This window comes from Lissotriton vulgaris, chromosome 3_1 (assembly GCF_964263255.1).
Source record: "Lissotriton vulgaris chromosome 3_1, aLisVul1.2, whole genome shotgun sequence".
In the NCBI taxonomy this organism is placed as follows: Eukaryota; Metazoa; Chordata; class Amphibia; order Caudata; family Salamandridae; genus Lissotriton; species Lissotriton vulgaris.
This window is the reverse complement of record NC_141689.1, coordinates 1,987,772,524-1,987,796,856: the sequence shown is the minus strand read 5'-3', so window position 1 is coordinate 1,987,796,856 and position 24,333 is coordinate 1,987,772,524.

Sequence of the window (24,333 nt, the reverse complement as noted above, 5' to 3'; positions counted from 1 at the left end):
TACTCAGTGGTGCATGGGCCTAGACTTTCTGTGGCATGTCTTGAATTTAAACATCATTGAGGGCATGGATGGCATTGGATCGTGGGGATTGTTGTGTGTTTTTCGACTTTTTGGGGCGGTGTTGGGGCCTGGCCATGTGGTGGGGGTCAAGGGGCCATTTTGAAGCCAGGCAGAGTGCTCAGGCCTGCACCCAGTTTGCCTTGCTTTCAACCATTATGCCCAGGGGTACTCAGTGGTGCATAGGCCTAGACTTTCTGTGGCATGTCTTGAATTTAAACATCATTGAGGGCATGGATGGCATTGGATTGTGGGGATCGTTGTGTGTTTTTCGACTTTTTGGGGCCGTGTTGGGGCCTGGCCATGTGAATGGGGGCCATTTTGAGGCCTGGGACAGCAGGGCCTGGCCATGTGGTGGGGGTCAAGGGGCCATTTTGAAGCCAGGCAGTGTGCTCAGGCCTGCACCCAGTTTGCCTTGCTTTCAACCATTATGCCCAGGGGTACACAGTGGTGCATGGGCCTAGTCTTTCTGTGGGGTGTCTTGAATTTGAACATCATTGAGGACATGGATGGAATTGGATTGTGGTGATTTTTGTGTGTTTTTCGACTTTTTGGGGCCGTGTTGGAGCCTGGCCATGTGGATGGGGGCCATTTTGAGGCCTGGGACCGGCAGGGCCTGGCCATGTGGTGGGGGTCAAGGGGCCATTTTGAAGCCAGGCAGTGTGCTCAGGCCTGCACCCAGATTGTCTTGCTTTCAATCATTATGCCCAGGGGTACTCAGTGGTGCATGGGCCTAGTCTTTCTATGGGGTGTCTTGAATTTAAACATCATTGAGGGCATGGATGGCATTGGATTGTGGTGATTTTTGTTTGTTTTTTTACTTTTTGGGGCGGTGTTGGGACCTGGCCATGTGGGTGGGGGCCATTTTGAGGCCTGGGACAGGCAGGGCCTGGCCATGTGGTGGGGGTCAAGGGGCCATTTTGAAGCCAGGCAGTGTGCTCAGGCCTGCACCCAGTTTGCCTCGCTTTCAACCATTATGCCCAGGGGTACTCAGTGGTGCATGGGCCTAGTCTTTCTGTGGGGTGTCTTGAATTTAAACATCATTGAGGGCATGGATGGCATTGGATTGTGGTGATTTTTGTGTGTTTTTCGACTCTTTGGGGCGGTTTTGGGGCCTGGCCATGTGGGTGGGGGCCATTTTGAGGCCTGGGACAGGCAGGGCCTGGCCATGTGGTGGGGGTCAAGTGGCCATTTTGAAGCCAGGCAGTGTGCTCAGGCCTGCACCCAGTTTGTCTTGCTTTCAACCATTATGCCCAGGGGTACTCAGTGGTGCATGGGCCTAGGCTTTCTGTGGGGTGTCTTGAATTTAAACATCATTGAGGGCATGGATGGCATTAGATTGTGGAGATTTTTGTGTGTTTTTCGACTTTTTGGGGCGGTGTTGGGGCCTGGCCATGTGGGTGGGGGCCAATTTGAGGCCCGGGACAGGCAGGGCCTGGCCGTGTGGTGGGGTCAAGGGGCCATTTCGAAGCCAGGCAGTGTGCTCAGGCCTGCACACAGTTTTCCTTGCTTTCAACCATTATGCCCAGGGGTAGTCAGTGGCGCATGGGCCTATCTTTCTGTGGGGTGTCTTAAATTTTAACATCATTGAGGGCATGGATGGCATTGGATTGTGGTGATTATTGTGTGTGTTTTGACTTTTTGGGGCGGTGTTGTGGCCTGGCTATGTGGGTGGGGGCCATTTTGAGGCCTGGGACAGGCAGGGCCTGGCCATGTGGTGTGGGTCAAGGGGCCATTTTGAAGCCAGGCAGTGTGCTCAGGCCTGCACCCAGTTTGCCTTGCTTTCAACCATTATGCTCAGGGGTACTCAGTGGTGCATGGGCCTAGACTTTCTGTGGCATGTCTTGAGTTTAAACATCATTGAGGGCATGGATGGCATTGGATCGTGGGGATTGTTGTGTATTTTTTGACTTTTTGGGGCGGTGTTGGGGCCTGGCCATGTGGTGGGGGTCAAGGGGCCATTTTGAAGCCAGGCAGAGTGCTCAGGCCTGCACCCAGTTTGCCTTGCTTTCAACCATTATGCCCAGGGGTACTCAGTGGTGCATGGGCCTAGACTTTCTGTGGCGTGTCTTGAATTGAAACATCATTGAGGGCATGGATGGCATTGGATTGTGGGGATTGTTGTGGGTTTTTCGACTTTTTGGGGCCGTGTTGGGGCCAGGCCATGTGAATGGGGGCAATTTTGAGGCCTGGGACAGCAGGGCCTGGCCATGTGGTGGGGGTCAAGGGGCCATTTTGAAGCCAGGCAGTGTGCTCAGGCCTGCACCCAATTTGCCTTACTTTCAACCATTATGCCCAGGGGTACACAGTGGTGCATGGTCCTAGTCTTTCTGTGGGGTGTCTTGAATTTGAACATCATTGAGGACATGGATGGCATTGGATTGTGGAGATTTTTGTGTGTTTTTCGACTTTTTTGGGCCGTGTTGGAGCCTGGCCATGTGGATGGGGGCCATTTTGAGGCCTGGGACCGGCAGGGCCTGGCCATGTGGTGGGGGTCAAGGGGCCATTTTGAAGCCAGGCAGTGTGCTCAGGCCTGCACCCAGTTTGCCTTGCTTTCAATCATTATGCCCAGGGGTACTCAGTGGTGCATGGGCCTAGTCTTTCTGTGGGGTGTCTTGAATTTAAACATCATTGAGAGCATGGATGGCATTGGATTGTGGTGATTTTTGTTTGTTTTTTTACTTTTTGGGGCGGTGTTGGGGCCTGGCCATGTGGGTGGGGGCCATTTTGAGGCCTGGGACAGGCAGGGCCTGGCCATGTGGTGGGGGTCAAGGGGCCATTTTGAAGCCAGGCAGTGTGCTCAGGCCTGCACCCAGTTTGCCTTGCTTTCAACCATTATGCCCAGGGGTACTCAGTGGTGCATGGGCCTAGTCTTTCTGTGGGGTGTCTTGAATTTAAACATCATTGAGGGCATGGATGGCATTGGATTGTGGTGATTTTTGTGTGTTTTTCGACTCTTTGGGGCGGTTTTGGGGCCTGGCCATGTGGGTGGGGGCCATTTTGAGGCCTGGGACAGGCAGGGCTTGGCCATGTGGTGGGGGTCAAGTGGCCATTTTGAAGCCAGGCAGTGTGCTCAGGCCTGCACCCAGTTTGTCTTGCTTTCAACCATTATGCCCAGGGGTACTCAGTGGTGCATGGGCCTAGTCTTTCTGTGGGGTGTCTTGAATTTAAACATCATTGAGGGCATGGATGGCATTGGATTGTGGTGATTTTTGTGTGTTTTTCGACTTTTTGGGGCGGTGTTGGGGCCTAGCCATGTGGGTGGGGGCCACTTTGAGGCCTTGGACAGGCAGGGCCTGGCCATGTGATGGGGGCCAAGGGGCCATTTTGAAGCCAGGCAGTGTGCTCAGGCCTGCACCCAGTTTGCCTTGCTTTCAACCATTATGCCTAGGGGTACTCAATGGTGCATGGGCCTAGTCTTTCTGTGGGGTGTCTTGATTTTAAACATCATTGAGGACATGGATGGCATTGGATTGTGGTTATTTTTGTGTGTTTTTTTACTTTTTGGGGCGGTGTTGGGGCCTGGCCATGTGGGTGGGGGCCATTTTGAAGCCTGGGACAGGCAGGGCCTGGCCATGTGGTGTGGGTCAGGGGGCCATTTTGAAGCCAAGCAGTGTGCTCAGGCCTGCACCCAGTTTGCCTTGCTTTCAACCATTATGCCCAGGGGTTCTCAGTGGTGCACGGGCCTTGTCTTTCTGTGGCGTGTCTTGAACTTAAACATCATTGAGGGCATGGCTGCGATTGGATTGTGGTGATTTTTGTGTGTTTTTTTACTTTTTGGGGCGGCGTTGGGGCCTGCCCATGTGGGTGGGGGCCATTTTTAGGCCTGGGACAGGCAGGGCCTGGCAATGTGATGGGAGTCAAGGGCCCATTTTGAAGCCAGGCAGTGTGCTCAGGCCTGCACCCATTTTGCCTTGCTTTAATTTATTATGCCCACGGGTACTCAGTGGTTCATGGACCAAGTCTTTCTGTGGGGTGTCTTGAATTTAAACATCATTGAGGGCATGGATGGCATTGGATTGTGGTGATTTTGGTGTGTTTTTCAACTTTTTGGGGTGTTTAAGTGATGTTCCTCTGGCTTCCGTTGCTTTTAGGTGCACAAGAGAACCACCAGTGCCAGGAAGAAGTCCTGCAGCGGTGTGTGCAGCACAACGTCAAGTGACGTCACGTGTGGCCACAGACAAGACAACTCTGCTACTCGTTCAACTGCGGCCTGCTGTTCTGACATCTCAAGAAGATGGCTCCAAAGAAAGTTGGCTGTAGCGCCTCCGCGAAAAAAGTTGCCAGTGCCACTGCCAGTAAGAAGGAGCAGAAGAAGCAAGTGGCACCACCTACCAAGGAGACTGGTGTGCCCACCGACACCTTTTTTGGGAAAAAAAACTAGGCCTGCAGCAGCAGCGGTGTCCGCCGGGGACCAAGCTGGAAGCAGCACCTCCGCTTCATTGGGCTCAGTGCCACCACGCCAAGTTAGGTCCAAGAACATGAGTGCTGCTGAGGCAGCCACTTTGGTTGTTCAATCACCATCGACCAGTGATCTTGGCTCATCACAAGAAAGTACCATCCAATCAACGCCGGGTGTAACTCAGCTGACGAGTGTTCAACAACCACAGCCGCAACCACAAACACAGGTGCAACTAGTACAAGCGCAAGTACATGGGCAAGGAGAGGCGCAAGGAGAGGCGCAAGGAGAGGCGCATGGAGTGGTTCATGGAGAGGTCCAACTAGAGGTTCATGGAGCGGCACAACTGCCTACAATGCTTGTTCCTCCAGAAGTAGGGGCACATCAGGAAATTGATATTCAAGAGGAGGTATCATCCGAGGAAGTCACTCCTCCTAATGAAGATCCATTGTCTTCCGGCTCCCCAGCAAGAATAAGGTCAAGGAGGGATACTACTACTACTACAAGTTCTTCTTCAAGCCCCCTTCATTCTGATGACCTTGATCGTGATTGGAACCCAGCATTGCAGTCTGAGAGTGAGTCAATCCATGAGCCGACAAAGGTAGCTAAGCCTAAAAGGAAGGCTCCCGCAAAGCTTTGACTTATGTCACATGGGTGATCAAAGAAAAATTGTCAGTCCCCACACCTCTGTAGCATTCACCATACTCACATGCAACATCATGATGACACACAAGTACCTGATGTTTGTGATGTTGTGTATGGACATATATGTCACCAACATGCCCATCATCTAACATCTCAATGCAACATTTGTACACAACAAGTTCAATGTTGTGCCATGGCAAATCATTAGTCTGTGTCACATAACCTATGTCATGCGGTCACGGACCAAACACACACCACAGTGACAAGTGTGGATAGATGTGTCCCAGGCATCACAGCTCTTCGGAAGATAGATTCCCAGGGACCCTGTATTGACACATGGACACTGGCATTACATGTTGTATCATGGGCATGCCAATAAACAACAATGACTCCCACAGGTAGTGGCCCCTGATGCCTCTGCAGGAAATACATGGACAAATGTGAGACACACACATACAAACACCATCAATCTTCATGCACACACCACATGGATGTGGAGACTGTCTCCCATTGGAGACATGGAACCAGAGACATCTGAAACACAACATGCACACAGACTGTATGTACATCACAATTGCGGCAATGGGTCACTCTGTGATGTACATGCCTTCCCACCTATGAGTCGTGGGGAATGTGACATGACATACACATATGCACACTGGAGATGTGAGCATGCCACATGCTCTGAACTGACCAGGTGCACATCACAGTGGTCATGTGCACAACACACAAAGGATTCTGTCCCCACGAACACATGCACAGCCTGGGAGTGGCTGCCCCCAAGTGCCACCCAACAAACTACATGTTGACCCCCCCCCACACACACACACTCACACACACACACACACACACACACACACACAGAGGTAATACAGGTAATGCAGCCTTATATGACTTAGGATACACTGTGGCACAGGCGGTGGTGTCTTGGTTGTGCACACAAATCCATGGCAGGTAATTGTGGCTGGCATTCGTTTACCAGTGACAGATATGCTGACCGATGCGTGTGACTTGTACAGGCATGCGCCGTACAGCAATGGACCGAGCCATGCGCACGCATTGTCTATTGAAGAGTATGGAGATGGGTGCGTGTTGTTTTCAAGATACGCGCCGTACAGCAAAGGACCGAGCCATGCACATGCATTGCCTTTTGAAGAGTATGGAGACGGGTGTGTGTTGTTTTCAAGATACGCGCAGTACAGCAATGGACCAAGCTGTGTGCACGAATTGCCTATTGAAGAGTATGGAGACGGGTGCGTGTTGTTTTTCAAAATGCGCACCGTACAGCAAAGGACCGAGCCATGCGCATGCATTGCCTATTGACTGTCATGGAGATGGACGCTTTTTTGAAATAATACCAATCTAATCGTGTGCATCAAATACAGTTGGCTCAATACAACAATGTTGCAAACTCAATAGTGTAATGAATGTTAACATTTGAACGATGCGGAAGGCGTGTACGAGTCTTGCAGGTAAAGGGATTAGGCAAAATCATGAGATGCAAATGTGTCGGACCTATCACTTTGAATGCATGGGACAGAGCCTGCCTCTGCAGCACAGAGATAAGTCTGTGTGGTCCCCTCAGAGCTCACTTGCCTGCACTACATGCTACAGATCGATAACTCTCTTCTACCACTGCTGCTGTCTTTGCATCCTCTGGCTACTGCAATGGCACATACTCTGGAAAGGGCCCCAGCCTTCACAGAGGAGGAGAACCAGGTCCTGCTGGAAGGGGTCCTTCCACAGTACAGCAAGCTGTATAAGAAACCAGGGGAGCAGGTGAGTGTGCAGTCCACTACCTTCCTAATTGTGCATGTTGTCTGACTACCAGTACTAGCAGTGTGTACACCAGTGGCTAGCATGCTCACTGAGTAGTTTCCACACCCAAAGTGTGTAGTTACATGCACTGAACAGGTACAGTGCAGTCACAGTACATCTTTTTCTTCCCAGGCAATGTTTCCATGTTATAACCTTTGGACAACTGAGCATAGCTATAGTTGCACTACCTCTGTCCATCATAGGCCTCTGTGATAGAGATCTATAAATCAAACTGTGTAATGCATCAATATGTTGCATGTGTACTTATGGCCTTTTCACTTTGTCATCCTCACAGGTTGATGCCCACCAGAAGCAGGAAATCTGGTTGACCACCACCCGAGCAGTCAGATCTGTGGGGGTCTACGAGCGCCAGATCCACAACTGCCAGAAGTGGTGGCAGGACCTTCGTGGCTGGACCAGGAGGATTGCAAGGGTCCAGCTGAAGCTGTCGCCTCTTCGCAGGAGGGTCGGACACCGGACCCTGACCCACCACATGCTCTGGATTCTGGCGGTGGTCTTCCATCACCTGGATGGGCAGCTGAAGGCCGGACAGCAGCAAGGAGGGGGATAGTGCTCGCCTTTTCAGGGAACTATGTCTCACATGCTCTTTGCACTCCTTTAGCCAGGTTACACTTCCACAGTACGTGTGTCTTGTAGTCCAAGACTCATGTCCCTCACTTGTGTCATCCCCCATCCTCATCTCAGACACAGGTGTGGCCCAAACAGTCTGTGACTCAATTCACTTGGGAACTGCGTCCTTTTAGATACCTGAGGTTGAAGTTGGGGCCAGCATCCGATACAGGAACTTTGTCGTTGGCTCAATAGGAGGTACCATTGCTCACACAATGCCTGTGATCTGACATGTACTCTGTGTGTGCCATTAACATGTGTTCCTAATGCTGCTCTAACTCACCACATGTGTGGGCTATTTGCCACACTCCCATGATGCAAGTGAGACCAATGTTGGAACCTCTGATGTATGTACATCATGTGTGTCACACCTGCATAGTGTTCAGGGTAATACCATGTTGTACATGCACCAGGACAGTAATGCCTACTCCAGCCATCGATTGCTCTATCTTCTCCCACTTCCATATGTCAGCTCACATATTGGGCATTGTGAAAAGTGCCTTTGTGTGTCTTCCTCTGTGTCTTTGTGGTGTAGCCTCGCAAAGTGGACTCCTGGAGGGTTTTAACAGTTTGGGGTGGCCAGCCATCTGAATGGGACTATAGCATTTGCACATTGGTTCATACATAGGTGTGTTAGCCGGGAGCCCTTGACTGTGCACATTGGTGTATGCAACATTACGATGCAGGTTGATTTTGTTGAGTCTCATCAGACCGTGGAGTGCCCATGGCTAGGGATTCTTGTTTTCATTCACTGCAAAGTCACATTTCTTTCATTTGTGATCATCTGAGTCCGCATGATATGGGTGGCAGAGGGTGAGCATGTGCACTTGTCATCTACAGAGCTTGCATTCCCCAAAGACCTTTCATTGTTCCAAAGTGCAGACAGTTGTTGTGTGGATGTACTGCCCCTGTGACAGGAGACAGTGAAGACTGACTCACCAGACAGGCCTGTGCCATGCATTCAACTTGCAATCGTGTGATCCGGCAGTAGTGTAAGCTGTCCTGCATGAACCCAATTGTAGCATTGACTATCAGGACATGAGAACATGATTGTGTCTGGGGAGGGAAGCATATCCTGCATATCGACATAGACTCTGCCCATCCCTTTTCCTGACACATGTACTGAGTTATTGGCAGGGGATGGCTTGTGTGTGTCCAACAACTGTCTATGTGGTGCATATGTGCACAAATGATTGCTGTCATCCAACATGCTCCAGATAGATGTCTCCATGGATAGGAGTTAAATGAGGAGAGTATTTGAGTGGCAGACTGTCAAGTTTCTTGTTCACATAGGTGTTTGGACCATTGGCAAATGATGTGAAGACTTGCTCTGAGATGTGCTCTACTTACTGTGGTGTGTCAAGTCAATACAGTTGACTGATGGGGATCTGTTTCTCCTGCTTACTTACAGATACAGCTAAAGCCACGGGAGGAGACAGCTCCATGGACCAGGAGGAGCAGCAGAGCCAGACTGGGCCATCTGCCGAGGATTCGGAGGAGCCCAGTGGCAAGGAGGGTGAGGGGGGCCACTACAATGAGACCTCAGCGCCATCCACCTCAGCTGAGGAACACAGCTTGTCGGATGATGAATCCCTTGTGGAGGCAGGTGCCAGCAGTCAGCAGACAGATCTGTCCCCACCACAGCCACCACCATCACCACCATCACCACCATCACCACCCTCCCATCTGCTCCAATCCCAGAGGTCCGTGGAGTGTCCCATGTCAGGGACCATGGCTCCTTTGCGCCAGGCACTGCACCCCCTGCCTTTATCTTCCTGTGCTACCCTGAATGTGGAGTTTGTGGACTTGCTTAAGCAGATCCATGTATGCTGAGATGCTGACATCTATGCTGAGTGTCCTCCATGCACACACCAGTCTGTTGACACAGCTGGTGCCGTTCATGGAGGGCATCTCTTCTAGCATGTCTGCCCCACAGCGGACCAACCAATCCATGGACTCCTCACTGACAGCAGCAGTGTCCCTCCTCCAACAGTCCCTCACCCCTCCTACCTCTGCCACATCCTCAATCCCCACTACCCTACCTGTCACAATCACACACACACCGGCACAAACACGCACCACCACAGACACAGGCACCACACAGATATGCAAGCCATGATCAAAACGTGAACGCAAGCACAGTCAGGGAACTGATACCTCACTCACAGGGGATGGGGAGCAGACACACGCAGGCATCCACAAGCAATCCATAGTCCTCAGATACCACTCCTTCCCTTGCTTCACCTGCAGCCCCCACCTCCAAGCAGCTCTTACTCTTTGACCATTGCATTTTCCCCGCCGACCCATCAGATAAGACTCGCAAGGGGAAGAGACAGTCAGCAAGTACAGACGGGACTGCCCCACACACCCAGACCCCCTCCATCAGGCACAGGAAGACTGAGGCCCCCACTCCCAAGTCCACCCAGAGCAGGAGGAGTAAGACCCCACCACCACCACGTAGCTACACCCCACTGTCTCTGTCCTCCAGCTCCCAGCCCACCACTCCACAGGTTCTCCGCCACACCCTGCCCAGGTTCCCCCACACACACATACCGTATTCCCAAAATCATCCACCCCTGGCACATGCACATCCACACCCACCCCAGACTCTCAGCCTGTTTCTGCCACTGGTGTGGAGACCGTGTCCCCCCTCTGTCCTACCCAGCTCATCTGCACCCCCTTCCACTTTAGTAGGCTTGGGCACTGCAGTGGAGACTCCAACAACCCCGTCTGACCAGCCCACTGCAGTGGGGCCAACACTCACCACATCTGAGTCATGCCCTACAGTGATTTATTTTTATTTATTTTTTATTTATTGAGATTTATATAGCGCTGGCTAGACCCGAGGGTATCGGAGCGCTTTACATGAGATTCAACAATGTTACAGAGCTACTTCAGTTACAATTACACCCTATTACCACAGTGATCATGGACTGCTGTAGTTTTGAACCCCACACTTACCTTTTGCTCACTGTGATGATGGGGGGCTCAGACCCCTTTACCACAGTGTGCATGTTATGTTTGAATTGTGAATCCCACAGATAACATTTGGCTCACACATGTGATGTGATTCACATTGCAGGTGCCCTGTCAGATTCAATGATGTGGGCATTTGACACAGGTAATACACTTATGACATGATGGGGGGTTGCTTCATTTCAAAGTGTGTGGGGAGGGTGGTAGTGTTATGCATAAAACATCCTATGTCTGGGGACTGCTAGCAGTAGTAGGCATCCAGCCCCTAATGAGTGGGGGTGGTGGTAGGCATCCAGCCCCTTATGAGTGGGGGTGGTGATAGGCATCCAGCCCCCTTTGAGTGGGGGTGGTGATAGGCATCCAGCCCCCTATGGGGTGGACAATGCTGGGAGTGATAGGCATCCAGTCCCCTATGAATGGGGGGGTGGTAGACATCCATCTCCCTATGGGGTCGACAATGCTGGGAAAGATAGGCATTTACTCCCCTATGGGGTGTGAGGAAATATACATTTTATGGTCAAGAAATGTTCCCTAACGTGTACCCCACCGTCTCCATGTACAAGCTTAAAGTGCATGTAACTTCCCTCCTGTGCCAGCTATGAAGACGCAAATACATTTGCGTCCAACGTTAACATGTCCTCTTTCAGATCCACCCGAACGGGTTGAATATTCCGTTCCTAAGTATGCCATGCCAACGTCTTTTTGTGGTGTACTTTACACGTCTTTCAGCTCTGGCGAAGTAGGCCCTGAATTCTGCCATCGAGCCTTTTCCTGCCTTCTGACACTGAATGCCTCAGCCTGGGCTGCCTCTGTACCCGTGACCTCTGCCTTACTCCCTGTGCGGCTAACGGCGCTTAGCTCAGCCTGTTGCCTGCCAAGACTGTATTCAACCTTCGAATTATCTGCTCCGCTCCTCAAAAAAAATACATTCCTGCCTACTAGTTCAAGTAAACATCCTTCCAGCTGCAGAGCAAAGGGCCCGGCCTCACTGTCTCCGTGCAAGTAATTCATAGCTTCTGTTACCATGGTAGGCCCATGCCCCCTCGCATCTCATGCAGACACGTAGACGCTTATACACGCACTCACAGTCAGTATAGAATAGCCTCTGCACAAGAGACCTTTCCCTCTAGATAATATGGTTCCCAAACATCAGATATCAGATATGATATAGGTACGAGTTGATCTGACATGCCAGACTTCTGTCTCTTTCCGCTAGTGTAAATGTCAAGTCCCCTGCACCCTCCAGCTTCACGTCAATCACACGTCATGCAGCTGCGCGCGCATCCAGACCTCAGATTTCTGCTGACATTGCAAGATTCTGCTATGTACCCACCCACTTGTGACACTTTCATGTGACGTTTCTAGCACACACCTCTATGTTCACGCCTAGTTCACGCCTTTTGATTACGTATTGCTAACACGTGTGTGCTTTTATCTTGTTTCTCTCAGCTGTTACGCCTACTGTATTGGTATCCATTATATGCTTTAAGTATAAAAGTTATGTCTTGTCAATAAAGTATGCTCTATCCCTTCCTTAACCCCAGTGGTGTCAGGAACACGATATCCGGTTCAAGAACCATTCCTTTTTAAGGAATAAAACCCCTAAGAAACTCTAACACCACGGACTCTGCGTCTTTCTTTCCGATTGAGTTATTCTAATTTTAGTACTTACCTGCATAGAAATTAAGACGGTAATTAAAATATTTACCACATTATTTTGGCGCCCGAACAGGGACCCCTCCCCCACCTTACGCACCGGTTGGTGCGTTGCAACCTTTGCCCCCTGCCATAAGTCAAGACGGACAATTACGCGTACCCGCAGGATTTCCTGTATCTCCCTCAGGCCTACGGAGGTGACGGAGACTGCGATCAGCACCCAGACGAGGCGGTGAGGAGTGCGGAGGATCCCGACCAGAGCCTAGCCGAAAGAAGCAAGGTCCGAGGTGTCAAGAGGCCCACCAGTTCCGAAGTATTCACGTATCGAGCCGAGTCGGGTCCAGTCCGGTCCAGTCCAGTCGAGTTTTCCGAGGCCTTCTGTTCCGTGCTTCCCGGTGAGTACCATTGCTGGGGACGCATCTAGACGGGTGCATTATTATGTATCCGGTAAAGACGGGTTTGGGTACACAAACACGGTCTGCACTGTTTTAGACAGTGTATCTGTACTGTTTAGCAGTACATCAGTTATTCAAGTTCTTGCACTGTTCTCAACAGTGTATCTGTACTGTTTAGCAGTACATCTAGTATCGTGGGTAGTCATATGTGTTCAAAATGTTTTCATGTAATTAATGTCGTGGTATGAGTGATTGTTTGATGTACATTATTGTGTTTTTGTGTAACTAGCTGTGTTCAGAGTAAGTAACAAGTATCGAGTATCCAGTACTAAGTAACAAGATGCCGTTTTTCAATAAATTAAGACAGATAGGAACTAGGAAAGGGATACTAGAGGAAGAAATTCCTATCCCCCCTAGGGACACTCCTGGAAATTTTATGTATCATAAGCATGGCTTAGATGCCATACTGTATCTAGATTTATGGGCCGATTATACCAAGCACCTAGAGGAGAGACACAGATGGCCCGTTACAGGAACATGGGATGCCGAGTGCATCATGAAGGTAGAAGAAGCGCTATGGAAAAAGAAAGCCAGACAATCTCAGAAAGACGCCATAGAATTTTGGCGTAAAGAATCACATAAACGTGCCGAAAAAGCACTCCGAAAAGAAGACAGACCTAGAGAAGAGTCGGATAGAGTCCGAGAAAACGAATTAGTTAATGAAGGGATCCGAGTAAAAGCAGAACAAGTAGACCGCATGCGAAACAATCTTGTAAATGGCATGTACTTAGTGGCCGAGGGTTTGCCTGAAGCCACTTCAGAAATACCGAAAGATCTGCCGCCACCATTGGTTCCGACTAAAGTAAGTCACAGGACCACCAAAGATATATTCCTTGCTTCCTATCTAGACGATGTAGCACCCGCTTACACCAATCCACGTGCCCACGTACCGCCTACTGACGGTGACGGAGGTGGCAATCCGCTCCAAGACAATATCCAGCCATTCCCGCAACAAGGTTCACCCGTTCGACAGCCTGCTCCGCCTGCTCCTCCACCTCCACCACTTCCCACATCTAAGATTGACACACTAAATCCGTTTGCGCCTGATCCTAGTAAGAGACAAGTTCAGGTACAGATACCGACTCCACAGATATACAATTTTCAAGCCTCCGCTACAGGAGGTGCGACAGGAGGTCTCCAGACTCCGCCATCAACACACAGATTGAACTTTAGGGACATAATGAAGCAACGTACACCGCAAACACCACGTTTAGACATGCTTAAAGAACCCCTTCCAATTTGCAGATACGATCCAGTACCCGGTAAAGACGACAGAATGTTGTTAGCATCACTACGCTTACGAAAAGTTGCAGATTACCTAGTGTTATTTCCAGGAATGACTGAACACCTAGATAGAATATATCACTTTATCCAGACTGGGGAAAATCCTGAAAGTATTAAAGAGGCCCTGGCTCACCAGAAAGTTGATACTCAAGGTTGTATATTACGTTTCATCATAAATTGCTTAATAAGAGAACGAGACAGGCCTGGAGTAGACCAGGAAGAGATGGAAGCACTAAACAGGTGGGGTCAAAATATAGCCGACGGAAACCATGATAAACTGAATTGTATAGCAAGTATGTACAAGAAAATTAGAAAAGCAGTAATAGAAATACACGAAAAAGAAAAAGAAAAAGAAAGTGACAGGAATGACTCCTCCGAGGAGGAAGGACCTGAAGAACCAGACACGGCTAAAGAAATGATAGCGTATGTAGGTAAGAGAAATTATCTTAGGAAAGGCATTCGCCCAGAAAGCAAGAGAGTTTTTCTCTCTGGCATATCAAAACCGAGTTCTCCTGAATATCTGTTTCAGGTTACCGATAAAATTCTTCAAGAACAAATGGGGTACCATGTACTCAATTCTATGGATGAACAAGAACTAGCCCGGTCAGCAGTGCTATGGGCTGACAATCCTAGCACATACAATGATGATACAGTAGCACAGACATTTCTGAACCTTTCCCCAGACGAGCAGAAATTAGCTGGTGTATACATGATTCAGCATCTCATCATGTTATACAGACAACAACATTCTGATCCAGGTCCCTTACCGGATACATTAGAAGCGCTACTTATGAATAGATGGAGAGGCCTAAGTACCAGATTAATTCAAATAATTCTAGAACAACGACGCAAATATAACACTTTCTTAGGCCCACAATATGTTTCAGCTCCGCCCCCAGAAAGAAAAATGTTTCATTTTGACAGGCAGAATCCTTTACGAGAAGTACACCCAGTTATGAATGCCAATAACGCCTTGGAACGTGTGTTTGTGTACACGCCTTTAACAAAGTTGGAATTGTTAGAAATGAAGAAACTAGTACCCTGTCATGATAAAGACCCTGCAGGTTTTCACCGAGAACTTAAAGACATGTTACTCATGGGAGATTACACGTATACAGATATTATGAAATTGTTAAAAGTACTGCTGCCCACCGGCATTTACGAGAAACTCAAGGAAAAAGACTGGGAGGTGGGAGATAAAAAGATTATCTGGACTGAAATAGAAGACGAGGAAAAAGGCCGTACCCCAGGGCTAGGCCTTGGGGACAAAGCTAAAGCATTACCAGGTTTAATAGTACAGGTTTTGCCAAGATTATTGACAACTAAAAAGGAAGACTGGGACGCAATCTCAGCCTGTAAACAGAAACACGATGAAGATACTAGTGACTTCTATTCAAGATTCGAGAAATGTTTCATTATTAATAGTGGCCTAAAACCAGGTAGCGAGTCGTACCCACATCTTTTTGTAACAAAATTAGTTGAGAATTCCCTGACACAAGTTAAGAACCGTGTATATAAAGTTGAAAGTACATGGCAAGCAAATACGCCATCCCAGATGTTACAAATGTTACAATACCACCAGAACAGAATTAGAGAAGAACAGGATCACGAACAGAGACGTATGAAAGACACGAAAATGAAAATGTTAGTGGCCCAGTCGGTTCCAGCCGACGGTCATAGGAAGGGTACGACCCAGACAGGTAATGCAGCAGCTCCCGTTAAAGGGACATGCAACTATTGCAAACAGCCAGGTCACTACGTACATGAATGTCCAGTCCTGAAACACAATATAGCAACAGGTAAAACTAAAGAAAGACCGCATCAGCCTAGACAAGACCAGGTTCAGCCACAGACTTCACAGAATTCACAGCCTATGCATGCTCCACCACATACAGCACAGACCGCAGCGGTATCACAGCCACAGCCACAGCCCATTGCCGCGACGCAGCAAGTTTCACGACAGATGAAGCAGTATGCCCAATCTGATTATCCCGATTATCAGCGATACACATGAAACAGCCTAGAGAGGGAGGTTGGCTTGCCTCTTATTGAGATTCCTGTAGATCAAGAGGGTCCTTATGTACACAGTCAAGTATTGGGAAAAGACAGAAAGTTTTTAATTGACACAGGGGCAAGCCGCACAACGATCAGCCATGATGAAGTCCCAGGGGCACCCCTCTCAGGCTCACAGAATGTTCCCCTTGGTTTTTCAGGACAGCCTATTGTAAATGAAGTATCGAAACCGGTCCCCCTAGCAGTAGGTCCATTATCACGCGTTACAGACTTGTTACTCACGAAATCATGTCCAGAAAACTTGTTAGGTATCAAAACATTGAAGGCTCTAGGAGCTGTGATATGTTGTTCTCCGGAAGGAGTTAGACTTTTCCTGCGTGACTTTAAGAGTCACTATGTATTACGAGAGTTTGATGTCAGATTGAAAAATGTACCAAAACACCTGTGGGCACAAGGCCCAACCGATGTAGGTTGCATGCACATTACACCATACCGTGTTACACTCAAACCAGGGGTTGTTTTACCACGAATCAGACAATACAAGTTACCACCCGATGCTGTAGTGGCTTTACTGGAAATCATTGAAGAGCTCATTGCCCAAGGAGTGGTCGTAGAAACCGACTCCAATATCTGTAATTCCCCTATCATTCCGATTCTTAAACGTACTGATCCCAATGCACCGCCAGTATATCGGCTGGTGATTGATTTACGAGAACTCAATAAATGCATTGTCCCACAGTATCCTGTGGTTCCCGACATCTCATCCTTATTGACTGCTATTGATTCAGAAGCGACGTTCTTTACTGTAATTGACCTCAGGAACGCCTTCTTCAGTGTACCCATTGACCCAGAGAGCCAATATCTCTTCGGATTCAGTTTAAATGGATGAAGTTTCAAATTTTCACGCGCACCTCAAGGATTCACAGAAAGCACCAGCATCTATAGCCAAGCACTGAAAAGACAACTTGATTGTATCCAAATGCCAGTTAACGCTGCCTTACTACAGTACGTCGATGATCTGCTGATCACCGCACGAAGTGAACCCGAATGTGAACTAGCATCACTGACAGTTTTACATTTTCTGGCCGACAAGGGACACAAGGTGTCTCCTTCGAAGCTACAATTCTGTGTTCAGCAAGTTGTGTACCTGGGTCACTTTCTGTCCAAAGTGGGGAGACAGCTCACTCCTGATCGCATCCAGTTAATTGTAAACATGCCACAACCCCAGACACAAAAGGAAGTGCGGGCCTTTATAGGCCTCACCTCGTACTGCAGACAATGGATTCCTCAATATGCATTTCTAGCTAAGCCACTCATTCAGTTAACAACACAGGAGGCAGCGACTTCGACTGCCCTCCCTTGGACTCAGGAACATACACAGGCCTTTGAGGAATTAAAGAAAGCTTTATGTCAAGCACCAGTTTTAGCGACACCATGTTACAGCAAACCTTTTACACTTTTTGTTACAGAACGTGATGGTACAGCGTTGTCTGTCCTCACTCAAGATCAAGCAGGTTCACATAAGCCTTGTGCTTATTTTTCAAGTACATTGGATTCAGTAGCCCAGGCACTCCCTGCGTGCTTAAAATCAGTTGCAGCGACAGCCCTAGCAATAAGACAGAGTGACTCAATTGTATTAGGACATCCATTGACAGTACAAGTTCCACATTCTGTAGAGGTTCTTTTAAACCGAACCCAGACTCAACACTTGACTATAGCACGACTGACAGGTTATGAATTGACGCTATTCCAGCCACACATAGAAATCAGACGCTGTAACATTCTAAATCCTGCAACATTGTTACCTTCAATTACGACAGATTCAGCCCCGCATGATTGTATAGAAATCATTAATGCAGTAACAAAGCCCCGACGAGACTTAACAGATGTTCCACTGACAAATCCAGACCTGACATTTTACGTGGATGGTTCATGTATGAGAACAAGCACAGGAGAATTAGTGGCCGCGTATGCAGTGACCACTGAAACTGAAGTTAAAGAAACACATCGTATTGATACACTGTCCGCTCAAGCAGCAGAGCTTATCGCTCTGACCCGAGCCTGTATACTAGCCAAGAACAGAAATGTTAACATATACACAGATTCACGTTATGCTTTCGGAGTCGTACACGACTTCGGAGTGTTATGGCAAGAACGAGGTTTCTTGACCTCTCACGGTGCCAAGATCCAACACGGTCCCCTTATTCAAGCACTGTTAGAAGCAATACATCTGCCTTCAGGCATTTCCATCATGAAGTGTAAAGCACATACTAAAGTTACAGACTCTATTTCCCAGGGTAACGACCTGGCAGACCAAACAGCAAAACATACAGCATTGACTCACACCCAGACAACGGATGTAACAAAGATCATAGTGCCGACACATTGTATGACAGTTAGGGATCCCACACTAGATGTAATCGATATTCAGACACATGCTACTCCAGATGAAATCAAGAAATGGACTGAACTAGGAGGGATCCAGACAGATCAGGGATGGATGACGAAGGGAAAATCTACATGGTTTCTCCCCGATTCTATGGTTCAAGTCATAATAAATACAGCACATAGTCCAGCACACCTAGGAGAAAAAGCTATGTTAGACAGTTTACAGAATCTCTGGTACAACAAACATTTACGAGCAGCCGCAAAACAGAAAGTGCGTACTTGCATGATCTGTTGTCAGTTCAATCCAGGTAAAAGCGTCCCTGTAGAGCAAGGTGGATTTCATCCTCCCGATCACCCTTTTGAAGTCCTCCAGATGGATTATATCCAGATGGACCGTTGTCGAGGATTCAAGTACGTCCTCGTAGTTGTTTGTGCACTTTCCCGTTGGACCGAAGCATATCCAGTCCCAGATTACACTGCCCTGACCACTGCCAAGCAGCTGGTTCGTGAATTCTTCCCACGGTACGGCTTGCCTCGTATCGTGTACTCAGATAACGGACAGCCATTCTCATCCGAGCTCATGAAGCAGGTTTCACTTCTGCTAGGATATCAGTGGAAATTCCATTGCGTCCGACATCCCGAGGCAGCTGGCCTTGTAGAAAGACATAACCAGACACTGAAAACACGTCTCGCCAAAATATGTAAAGAGAAAGGGGTCGACTGGATAGTCGCCCTGCCAGTTGCACTGTTCTATATGAGAATGGTCCCCCATTCGAGATCAGGACTATCCCCGTATGAGGTGGTCTTTGGCAGACCACCAAATATGTGGGGGACGCCCATGCCTAAGAAAATAACCGATGTTGATTGTAATATGCTGACAGATTACCTTGCCTCCTTGATGTCTGCACTCCAATCATGTCGTTCACAGGTTGCCGCAGCCTTTCCCGACAACACTGATGTGAAGCCACACGATGTCCGTCCTGGTGATACAGTCTTAATACGAAATTTCGACAGGAGGAGTCCGCTGGAGCCCCGTTGGCAGGATCCGAAGCTCGTCCTTCTGACCACGAGGACTGCAATAAAAGTTGAGGGCCGAAAGGGGTGGATCCATACGAGTCATATTAAAAAATGTAATGAACTGTTGCCAGAAACTGACTCCTCCACCCCCTCAAAGGACTGCCCCGATTCTAGTGACTTTAAAGTTCCTAAGAGAGAGAAAACTCCGCAAGAGGAGTATAAATTAAAATTGCGGTCTAGCAAGTCAGACAGTTTAATTGTTTAAGTCCTCCCCTAGGTGAATCGGTTAAATTAGTTTCTGACATGTATCCCCTAGACCGAGATAGAGAGAGAGAGAGACAACTCAAGAAACATGCATATTGTAAATCACTTCGTAGTCACTGTATAGTGACATTATTGGTTATGTTTTTTCTAAGCCTTCTGACGATTATTGCCAGTATATTGCTGCATATATATTACCCTATCTTCAAGCATACCCAATCTGCTTACAATGTCACTGCCGAACATTCTTTTAGCGAATTACCCCCTCACGAGTTATCTTACAGACTTGCGCTGCGCAACAACACATTCATTAGTTTGTTACATCACTCCCTTCAGACTAATAATGCTACAAACTGTTGGATATGTGGCCGACTCCCTCCCTATCAGAAATACAAGGGAGTTCTGCCCCTTTTTCCATACCCGTTCACTCACAATGGCTCATGTGGAGCATGGTTTAGATTAATTAATTCTTTAGATTCTGATATTGCTGTTTTCGAAGGAAATTGGGTTTGGGGAAACCTGAACTTAGTTTTGCTTAACGCCTGTTACCCTGACAAGAAGGGACTTCCCACTAGGACAGGAACTGATCTAGAAAATGAAGTATATGGATTAGGTAATTACACAATTAACCTCATGATTCTTACTGTTGAGTTCGAAGCTGCACCAGTTCTCCCTGCTATGTCAGTATTACCAGTCACAGGTGACTTATGTGTCAGAAAGAAGGGTTCAGTACACTTAGGTCATAGTAAATGTACTACTGTGGTCGAATTCAGTGATCAAGGCAGGTCTACATTTAGAGCTACTCGCCATTCCTACTTTGTTTGTGGCCATACCGCATACATACGCTTACCTCCAGATTGAGATGGTACCTGTTACATTGCATTCCTTCTGCCACCTGTTTTCCTAGCCCCTCCTGATTATCACAGAAATACAAATCTAGTAACCACTAGACTCCGAAGAGATCTCCCGATTGTCGACTATACTGAAACGGCATGGGAGCAATACACAGATTTCAATAAAGGTTTCTTCCCCTACTTAGGTACCGTCTTTAATAGTAAACTGATACGAAAATTAACTAGAACCCTCGAAGCAGTAGTGAATGAAACTACTTCCGCTCTAGGCAACTTAACAGAGGAGCAATCTGCCATGCGGGTTGTTGTTCTTCAAAATCGTCTTGTTATTGACGTCATCCTAGCGGATAGGGGCGGAGCCTGTAAGGTCATCGGGTCAAGTTGCTGTGTTTTCATTCGAGAAAATGCGCCAACAGTATATAAAGCTATCACACGTCTTCATAAAATTGCAAGTTTGATACATCAGAATCCAGGCACCTGGACTTGGTCCGGTTGGTTCTGGACAACGTTGACCGCTTGGGGATGGAAGATCCTATCCTTCCTAGGCATTGCCCTTCTCATAGTATTCAGTTGCTGCCTGTGCCTACAATGTGGGCCAGCGATTTGTGGTCTGTGCGCCACATCATGTATTCCGCATTCAAGTTTCCACTCAAAACGCGAAAAGAAGAAAGAAGAGCAAATGATGTTTTATGAACAGACTGATCGGTTCATGAGGATTGATATATCATGAAGGGTCCGTAGGGAACAAGGAGGGAATGAGGAAATATAAATTTTATGGTCAAGAAATGTTCCCTAACGTGTACCCCACCGTCTCCATGTACAAGCTTAAAGTGCATGTAACTTCCCTCCTGTGCCAGCTATGAAGACGCAAATACATTTGCGTCCAACGTTAACATGTCCTCTTTCAGATCCACCCCGAACGGGTTGAATATTCCGTTCCTAAGTATGCCATGCCAACGTCTTTTTGTGGTGTACTTTACACGTCTTTCAGCTCTGGCGAAGTAGGCCCTGAATTCTGCCATCGAGCCTTTTCCTGCCTTCTGACACTGAATGCCTCAGCCTGGGCTGCCTCTGTACCCGTGACCTCTGCCTTACTCCCTGTGCGGCTAACGGCGCTTAGCTCAGCCTGTTGCCTGCCAAGACTGTATTCAACCTTCGAATTATCTGCTCCGCTCCTCAAAAAAAATACATTCCTGCCTACTAGTTCAAGTAAACATCCTTCCAGCTGCAGAGCAAAGGGCCCGGCCTCACTGTCTCCGTGCAAGTAATTCATAGCTTCTGTTACCATGGTAGGCCCATGCCCCCTCGCATCTCATGCAGACACGTAGACGCTTATACACGCACTCACAGTCAGTATAGAATAGCCTCTGCCCAAGAGACCTTTCCCTCTAGATAATATGGTTCCCAAACATCAGATATCAGATATGATATAGGTACGAGTTGATCTGACATGCCAGACTTCTGTCTCTTTCCGCTAGTGTAAATGTCAAGTCCCCTGCACCCTCCAGCTTCACGTCAATCACACGTCATGCAGCTGCGCGCGCATCCAGACCTCAGATTTCTGCTGACATTGCAAGATTCTGCTATGTACCCACCCACTTGTGACACTTTCATGTGACGTTTCTAGCACACACCTCTATGTTCACGCCTAGTTCACGCCTTTTGATTACGTATTGCTAACACGTGTGTGCTTTTATCTTGTTTCTCTCAGCTGTTACGCCTACTGTATTGGTATCCATTATATGCTTTAAGTATAAAAGTTATGTCTTGTCAATAAAGTATGCTCTATCCCTTCCTGAACCCCAGTGGTGTCAGGAACACGATATCCGGTTCAAGAACCATTCCTTTTTAAGGAATAAAACCCCTAAGAAACTCTAACACCACGGACTCTGCGTCTTTCTTTCCGATTGAGTTATTCTAATTTTAGTACTTACCTGCATAGAAATTAAGACGGTAATTAAAATATTTACCACAGGTGGACAATGCATAGGGGATGGACAACGCTGTGAGTGATAGGTATCTACCCCCCTAAGGGGTAGACAATGCTTGGAGTGATAGGTATTTACCCCCCTATGGGGTGGACAATGCATAGGGGGTGGATAATGCTGGGAGTGATAGGGATCCAGCCCCCTATGGGGTGGGGGTGGTAGGCATCCCGCCCCCTACAGGGTGGAGAATGCTGGGAGTGATAGGCGTCCAGCCCCCTATGAGTTAGGGAGGTGGTAGGCATCCATCCCCCTATGGGGTGGACAATGCTGGGAGTGATAAGCATCCAGGCCCCTATGTGGTGGTGGTAGGCATCCAGCCCCCTATGGGGTGGACAATGCTGTGAGTGATAGGCATCCACCCCCCCATGGGGTAGACAATGCAAATGGGGGTGGACAATGCTGTGAGTGATAGGCATCCACCCACCATATTGAGTGGACAAAGCTAAGAGTGATAGGCATCCAGCCCCCTATGTGGTGGTCAATGCTGGGAGTGATAGGCATCCAGCCCCCTATGGCGTGGGCATTGCTGGGAGTGATAGGCATCCAGCCCCCTATGAGTGGGGTGGTGGTAGGCATCCAGCCCCCTATGGGGTGGAGAATGCTGGGAGTGATAGGCATCCAGCCCCCTATGAGTTAGGGAGGTGGTAGGCATCCATCCTCCTATGGGGTGAACAATGCTGGGAGTGATAGGCATCCAGCCCCCTATGGCGTGGGCATTGCTGGGAGTGATAGGCATTCAGCCCCCTATGGGTGGGGTGGTGGTAGGCATCCAGCCCCCTATCGGGTGGACAATGCTGGGAGTGATAGGCATCCCCCCCCCCTATGGGCTGGAGGTGGTGGTAGGCATCTAGCCCCCTATGGGTAGACAATGCTGGGAGTGATAGGCATCCACCCCTCTATGGGGTGGACAATGCAAAGGGGGGTGGACAATGCTGTGAGTGATAGGCATCCACCCCCAATATGGGGTGGACAAAGTTAGGAATGATAGGCATCCAGCCCCCTATGGGTTAGTCAATGCTGGGAGTGATAGGCATCCAGCCCCCTATGAGTGGGGGTGGTGGTAGGCATCCAGCCCCCTATGGGGTAGACAATGTTGGGAGTGATAGGCATCCATCCCCCTATGGGGTGGACAATGAATAGGGGGGTGGACAATGCTGGAAGTGATAGGCATCCACCCCCCATATGGGGTGGACAAAGTTGGGAATGATAGGCATCCAGCCTCCTATGGGGTGGTCAATGCTGGGAGTGATAGGTATCCAGCCCCCTATGAGTGGGGGTGGTGGTAGGCATCCAGCCCCCTATGGGGTAGACAATGCTGGGAGTGATAGGCATCCAGCCCCATATGGCGTGGGCATTGCTGGGAGTGATAGGCACCCAGCCCCCTATGAGTGGGGGTGGTGGTAGGCATCCAGCCCCCTATGGGGTGGAGAATGCTGGGAGTGATAGGCGTCCAGCCCCCTATGAGTTAGGGAGGTGGTAGGCATCCATCCTCCTATGGGGTGGACAATGCTGGGAGTGATAAGCATCCAGCCCCCTATGGGGTCGTGGTAGGCATCCAGCCCCCTATGGGGTGGACAATGCTGTGAGTGATAGGCATCCACTCCCCCCCCATGGGGTAGAGAATGCAAAGGGGGGTGGACAATGCTGTGAGTGATAGGCATCCACCCCCCATATGGGGTGGACAAATCTGGGAGTGATAGGCATCCAGCCCCCTATGGGGTGGTCAATGCTGGGAGTGATAGGCATCCAGCCCCCTATGGCGTGGGCATTGCTGGGAGTGATAGGCATTCAGCCCCCTATGAGTGGGGGTGGTGGTAGGCATCCAGCCCCCTATGGGGTGGACAATGCTGGGAGTGATAGGCATCCACCCCCCTATGGGCTGGAGTTGGTGGTAG